A 7,281-nucleotide genomic window follows, 5' to 3' on the forward strand; every position below is an offset into this window, starting at 1 on the left:
CATAATTAATGAGGAAATTGTATAATTCCATTGTTTGCAATAACTCGACTTTGATAAATGTAACACTTGTTAATTATAATCAGTGGAACATATGCACATATCAAATATGCAAATGAGGAACTTATTTGCATAATTTATGCAAAAATTGCAAAACAAATTAATGATTAATGATCTGAATTGGGAATTTTAATTGTGACATGTGTACTGTACGTTATTCAATTATGAACAACACCATGCATAAATCATGTTAATGTTAAGTCATTTGCAAGAAATTAACAAAAGCTCTAAATATTCATGAAGGTATGAGGTCGCCGAACTCTAGTTTTAAACCTCAAACCACCGTAGCTTTTTCAAACCACCGTAGCTTTTTTGTGACGTAGATTACCGTATGGGGTCAAAACTGACCCCAAAACGTTTTGTACAAATACAGTTTTTTGTGTGACTCTTTTTGTGAAAGGTTTCCTGTAATTTTGCACTATAACGGTACAGTTACGCTTTCAATAAATGTTTACACTAAATGTACAAATTTTGATTCATTTGTTTGTAGGTGATCAGTTTGGTGTCTGCCACTGATTTCACATCTGACTTGTGGCGTTAAGTGCAGGAACTGTTTAGAGTGACTGTGAGATTTAGCAAAGTTTTGATCAGGTCAAGACGTCGTGACACTAGAGTAGGTGGTCCGAAGTTTGTTTGTTTGAACCTTTTTTCATGAGAAGCTCAAATCGGCCAGCAGGCTACTTTTTATTGAGGTCACGAGGGAGGTAAGGGTCAGATAAGATATAACAGAGATACAGATTACATGGAGTTCTAAAAACCTATCAACCATTATCGCTACACATACATGGTATAAAACATATAGTAGGGCGAAAAGCTCAGCGTTCATAGTCCGTGTCCATTCGTTTTGGTCATTACTTTACTAATACGAACAGGCATCGGTGTAAGACGTGTAGTTCGGTCCCAATAGTATTGTGCGCACAGCTCCCAGTTGCACCTTCTCGATCCTCTGGCAATGGTGAACCAGAGGGCAGCATACTAAGATATTCCGGGAGAAAAATCCCATCCTTTACCTTGGCGTCTGAGGCATTAAGAAACCTTCAACAGTAAAACTGGGAGGGTGGGAGGGCGCAAAAAAATTACTTCTCAGTTCTTTCCTCACTTCTTGACCTGGCCCCTTTATCGCCCACAAATCACCTTCCAACCATCCCCTGATTCCGCCCCAGTAGTTTAATCTCTACTGTCACCTGGATTTAAAAGGTGTCTAAATTCCACATGGCTTCGGCGCACAGGCCAGGTGTGGCACTCTGAATACTCGAGGACCGGTCCAATGTAAGACGCAAACTGTGACAAGGTCGTCGGTGGAATTCTGAAATGGTTTCTGTTTACGAAGAAGGAACAGGTGCCGACAGATTTACTGCAAATAGAGTCGACGTGGGAGTTCCATCGTAAGTCGGACTGAAGAAAGACTCACAAGATCTTCAATACTGAGACGTTTTGTTGTTGTAATTGGAGGCGTTGGATACAGAACAGCTGTGAATTGGATATGCAGCACACAGTGCACTGTACGTTTCTTAGGATGAAATGTGGCTAGCGCGAGACCTGCAGTCCAAGTCGTTCGGGCCCTGCTGCATATTAGAAAAGTTGAATCTGGGATTCTTGTTTCTAATGAGTCCATGTCATCTACAAATTCCTAGCATTTTGGAGGCAGCCTGACGCGCCGCACTGATTTGCGCAAGGAAAATCAATGGTCCAAGTAGAGTCCACACGAGCGATCGCTGTTGTTGTTTATATCCGGGGTATTTGACGGCTGGTGCCTACAAGGACGTCAGCAGATTGGATTAAAAATTGATATTTAAATTAGCAGATAAAATTACTGGTTCGTATGTAAATCAATATTTTGCCAAACACCTGCTTTTTGCCTACCACTGCGTCACCGTGACATCATCGCGATCGCTTCATACTGTCAGGAGTGTTCCATGGTAGCGTACAATTAATTTCATTATTTCAGATAATCAATCGTACAAGCATTTTTTTGACCAATTAAATCATCGGGATTTTTTTAGACTAAACCAATCATATGGACCAGCCCCTGCGTTCACCTGTGTGTATCCCCGAATGTCTCGCCATTCTGTCTGGCTTCGGTCTGGCGTCATTCTGACTTATATACCTCGCAGCTCCCCACTACAGAACAACGCAACGGCCGCTATGTGACAGAGCTCCTCCTTTGTACTTTGAGCGTCCTACCTTCGTCATGACAGGTTAGTAGGTATTCTCCAGGCAGACGGGTCAGCTGCATTAAAAAGAGAAGAATTTGGCCAAATAGGGACAAATGAGTCACTATGGGTTTAGGTCAGCCTTTTGCAGTAACGTTATATCCAGCTAGCACCGGCGGTCGAGCTGTTCACTTCTAGGCTAATTATAATTCCTACTATTCCTACTTTTATAACTACCTTGGCCAAAATTCCCCAATTACCATTCGGTCAGTCAGAGACTAGTTATAAGGGTCGTTCTTCACAGAGTGCCTTTATGTATGTTTATACGCTTTGTACAACTGATCAGTCCAATGGTATGTCAATAATCGATAACGTTAACGATTAATTCTTTTGTGACCGTCAGTGGATACAGAAACCGCAGCCGTGGGACATGACTCCTCGAGCTGAACTATATCTATACTCCCTCACAGCAACACACCTGATGGCAGCCATCCGCCGGAGACGACTCCGGTACCTGGGCCACGTTCTCCGCATGGACCCCTCCAGACTCAGGTCAGGCAAACCCTGAAGGCCTCCGTGTGCGGAGGAGATAACCCGCATAAGGTTCCCTCCTGATGGACTGTGAACACTTACCTTTCCAACTCTTAGCCAGACAAGCCAGGAATAGGCGGGTGTGGAATACTAAAGTTGATAAGATAAAATGACTTCACACAAATACGGTCTATAGACATGTAGCATATAGGCCACGTTCTAAGAAATGCGAATAATATACATATATATAACGTTACGTCTTGAAAGCTAAAAACGCAGACATACACAGCACGAAAACGAATATTTAAGCATACTTTCCGAGATACTTAAATGTAGCCTAAAGGTGGGAAAATATTTCCGCAGAGTTTACGGTATCGTAAAGACCACGGAAACCATGGTTTTACATTTCCGTAACCTTTCCGTATTCGTTAAGGCAGATTAAATACATGTAATATCTTTACATAACCTTTAAGCATCCTTATATGCGCCGTATATATAACTTTATTGCACAACAATTGTACGAGGTACAAAGTATGGCATCTACATAACTACAGTGCTATAACTTAACTTAGGGCTTATCTAACTAATACAGGAGTTGTAGTATGGGATAAGTTTCTTACAATCATTGGAGGCTTTTACAATCATTTGGGGAATTTCTAATGTCAAAACCTTCTTTGATATATTTTCCTATATCTGCCATGCAGGGATTGTTACATGTCATTATGTATCTGAATTTGCACTTCAGGTCCATTTGGATAAATCCTTGTGTACAAAATGACAGCCTTCTGTATAGAGAATTGCGTATATCGGAATATTTGGGACATACAACCATAAAGTGATATTCGTCTTCGATTAGCTCTGGACAGAATGGACAAACCCTCTGGTCAATAGGGATTTTTTGGAATCTTCCGGTTTCTATATTTAATTTGTGACAGCCAATTCTGAGTTGTGTGATTGCCCTACGAACGTCAAGGCTCTTTATGGTTGAAATGTAATTTTCTTGCTTGTAATGCTTGTTCAATGTAGAAAGAGATGAGAGTTTGGAATTGTTTCGAATAGAGGAATGCCAATTTTGCACGTATATATCTTGTAAACGTTGTATATGAAACGGGTATTGCTTACGTACAGAAAACATCTACAGGCTTTGAACCGACCAGACGTTCACATACAATCCGTTGACCTTCGCCTTTTTTTATTTTCGTGGTTCTCTAAGGTGGAAATTACGGTTACAGGTTGTTTCGCAACAATGTCAGTTCGCAACCGTCAGTTCGCAACAAGGCAAGTCTTTTCGCAACAAGGTACAAGTCGATTCGCAACAGTTGAATTCTATTAATCTTAAAGTTGATAGCCTAATAGTATTAGAAATCACATATTCCTGACATAATTATACTCCTACCTGTGTACGCGTATGAAACTGTACCGCCCGGCGTATGAAAATCATCGGGCTGTCAGGTCCATGCGGTCCCATGTTCTTCTGCCGCCGGGGTTGTCTTTCGCACCCGGTAAGATTTTTACGCGGAAGGAGTATAATTATGTTAGGAATACGGTTTCTAATACTATTAGGCTATCAACATTAATAAAATTCAAATGTTGCGAAACGTCCTGTACCTTGTTGCGAAACTACTTGTACCTTGTTGCGAAAAGACTTGCCTGGTTGCGAACTGACGGTTGCGAACTGACATTGTTGCGAAACAACCTGTTACCGAAATTACCAATAGGAGATGATATCTTTTCATTGCCATTCCGTTACAATTGATCTCATTTACATACTCTTATTAGTATAGGTCTATGGAGACCTCCCCCTTTTATGTATAGGTGCAAAAAAAGATGTCAGAATGGTAGCGTTTATTTTTAAGAAGAGGCATTGCTTTTACCAAATTAAGAGTATTTTCCGCTCAATATACCACATGCGCCGTTCACTAAAGCAGCGGCTTCAAATGAATAGCTCCTGCTGTGTTTGCGTGTTAAGTTTAACCAAGAAAAGTAAATATCCTGTGTGAAAGCTACATATAACAGATACAATCTTTCCGATGTCTTTCCGTTACATTTGAGCTGACATTACATAAAATGGGGGAGGTTTAAGCAAACCTCCCCCTTTTATGTATAGGTGGAAAAAAGATGTCGGAAAGATAGCGTTAATCATGACTTGAAGAAGAGGCATTACTTTTACCAAATTAAGAGTATTTTCCGCTCAATATACCACATGCGCCGTTCACTAAAGCAGCGGCTTCAAATGAATAGCTCCTGCTGTGTTTGTGTGTTAAGTTTTACCAAGACAAGCAAATCTCCTGTGTGAAAGCTACATATAACAGATACAATCTTTCCGGTGTCTTTCCGTTACATTTGAGCTGACATTACATAAAAGGGGGGAGGTTTAAGCAAACCTCCCCCTTTTATGTATAGGTGGAAAAAAGATGTCGGAAAGATAGCGTTAATCATGACTTGAAGAAGAGGCATTACTTTTACCAAATTAAGAGTATTTTCCGCTCAATATACCACATGCGCCGTTCACTAAAGCAGCGGCTTCAAATGAATAGCTCCTGCTGTGTTTGTGTGTTAAGTTTTACCAAGACAAGCAAATCTCCTGTGTGAAAGCTACATATAACAGATACAATCTTTCAGGTGTCTTTCCGTTACATTTGAGCTGACTTTACATAAAAGGGGGGAGGTTTAAGCAAACCTCCCCCCTTTTATGTATAGGTGGAAAAAAGATGTCGGAAAGGTAGCGTTAATCATTACTTGAAGAAGAGGCATTACTTTTACCAAATTAAGAGTATTTTCCGCTCAATATGCCACATGCGCCGTTCACTAAAGCAGCGGCTTCAAATGAATAGCTCCTGCTGTGTTTGCGTGTTAAGTTTAATCAAGAAAAGAAAATCTCCTCCTGTGTGAAAGCTACATATAACAGATACAATCTTTCCGATGTCTTTCCGTTACATTTGAGCTGACTTTACAAAAAAGGGGGGAGGTTTAAGCAAACCTCCCCCTTTTATGTATAGGTGGAAAAAAGATGTCGGAAAGGTAGCGTTAATCATTATTTGAAGAAGAGGCATTTTTTTCCGCTCAATATACCACATGCGCCCTCACTAACGCAGCGGCTTCGCCTGAATAGCCCCTGCTGTGTTAACGTGTTGAGTTTAACCAAGATAAGCAACATTTACTCTTGGTTAAAACTTACATATAGCAGATACAATTTTTGGAATGTATAGGTGCAAAAAAGATGTCGGAAAGGTAGCGTTAATTATTATTCTTAAAAGAGGCATTGCTTTTACCAAATTACGAGTATTTTCCGCTCAATATACCACATGCGCCGTTCACTAAAGTAGCGACTTCGTCTGAATAACTCATTCTGTGTTTAATAGCGTGTTTGACGAAACCAGGAAAATCAAAATATCCTCATGGGTGAAACATAAATATAACATATGGTATCTTTCCAATGTCTTTACGTTACCATTGAGCTCACTTTACACAAAATGATGTACAGGTGCAAGAAAGATGTCGGAAAGGTAGCGTTTATTTTTTCCAGTAGTATTGTATGTTACCGATATCGTTCCGTTACCTTTGCCTTTGAGCTTACTTTTCAGAAAACTCTCTGAACTTTCTTTACAGAGGTGGATATCGATAGTTACAGAAAAAGATGTTGGAGAGGTAGCGTTGAAAGCGAGGAAATTAAATATTTAACCTCCTTGTTGAAAGGAAACAACAGTCGCCGGGAGCACTGCGTACATGCCCCCGAAGATTGGTGGTCATAATTACGGCGTGTTCCCGTTTAGGGTAAGAGGACTAGTACTGGGCGGCCTGTCCAGTATGTCGCTCGCGGGTGGCTGTGCCTTGCAGCTTGGAATCCAGACGACATAGCGTCCTCACTACCCGGTAACGTATCATGGGAATATAGCGGGTTTGCTGTTTATATAATTGTACAAAAAAACTTTCTTATCATCTGGAAGAACATTTATTATCTACAAGCAATAATCACGTTCTCCCAGAAAGGCTGGTATTTTCTAGTGTGGTAACAGCTGTGTTTAGCTTAACCTTGGCTAAACAGCGTACAAAGGGGATGGTGTTTTTCAAATTCAAATGTATTCGCCGTCAACTATGAATAACGAACAACGCGGCATTGAATTTCTAATTAGCAGCTCCCAGAAGAGGCCAGTCATGTGATAGGGCGTTATCCAATGACAGACAAAGGTGGGTTTTTTAAACCTAACGAATATGCCATAATTTATAGAAGAAACCAGTTTGCAGGGCGTCTGTTTCGGGACAAGTCAAGAAGGAGCCTTGGACCCGTTTCAACACACGGATTATCGGCGTGGCTTTGCCGCAAATGGATTCCAACGGAACTACAGGACGGAACGGACATAACCATAGGACACTCACGGCTTGCCGGAAACGGAGTACGTATGTTGGAGAGTCTTCAACGGGGCACAACTCAGGGTGAATTCAAGACTGTGTCGTCTTGACCAGCATAAGCTGGCGGAGACATGGAGAGCACGGCCTGTTCATCACAAAACAGTACCCGTCTTCGGGAATCTGAGCGGAT

General features: G+C 41.1%; 1 long non-coding RNA gene across 1 annotated transcript in view; it reads left to right on the forward strand.

The window, feature by feature from the left end:
• Positions 1 to 2,029: 2,029 nt before the first annotated feature.
• LOC118404841 overlaps positions 2,030 to 7,281 on the forward strand; it is a 10,108-nt gene continuing 4,856 nt past the window's right edge. Inside the window, exons 1-2 of the long non-coding RNA XR_004829817.1 lie at positions 2,030 to 2,255; positions 2,681 to 2,762. This is a non-coding gene — a long non-coding RNA (uncharacterized LOC118404841). The remainder of the gene's footprint in view (positions 2,256 to 2,680; positions 2,763 to 7,281) is intronic.

The sequence above is a fragment of the Branchiostoma floridae genome, chromosome 17 (assembly GCF_000003815.2).
Source record: "Branchiostoma floridae strain S238N-H82 chromosome 17, Bfl_VNyyK, whole genome shotgun sequence".
Taxonomy (NCBI): Eukaryota; Metazoa; Chordata; class Leptocardii; order Amphioxiformes; family Branchiostomatidae; genus Branchiostoma; species Branchiostoma floridae.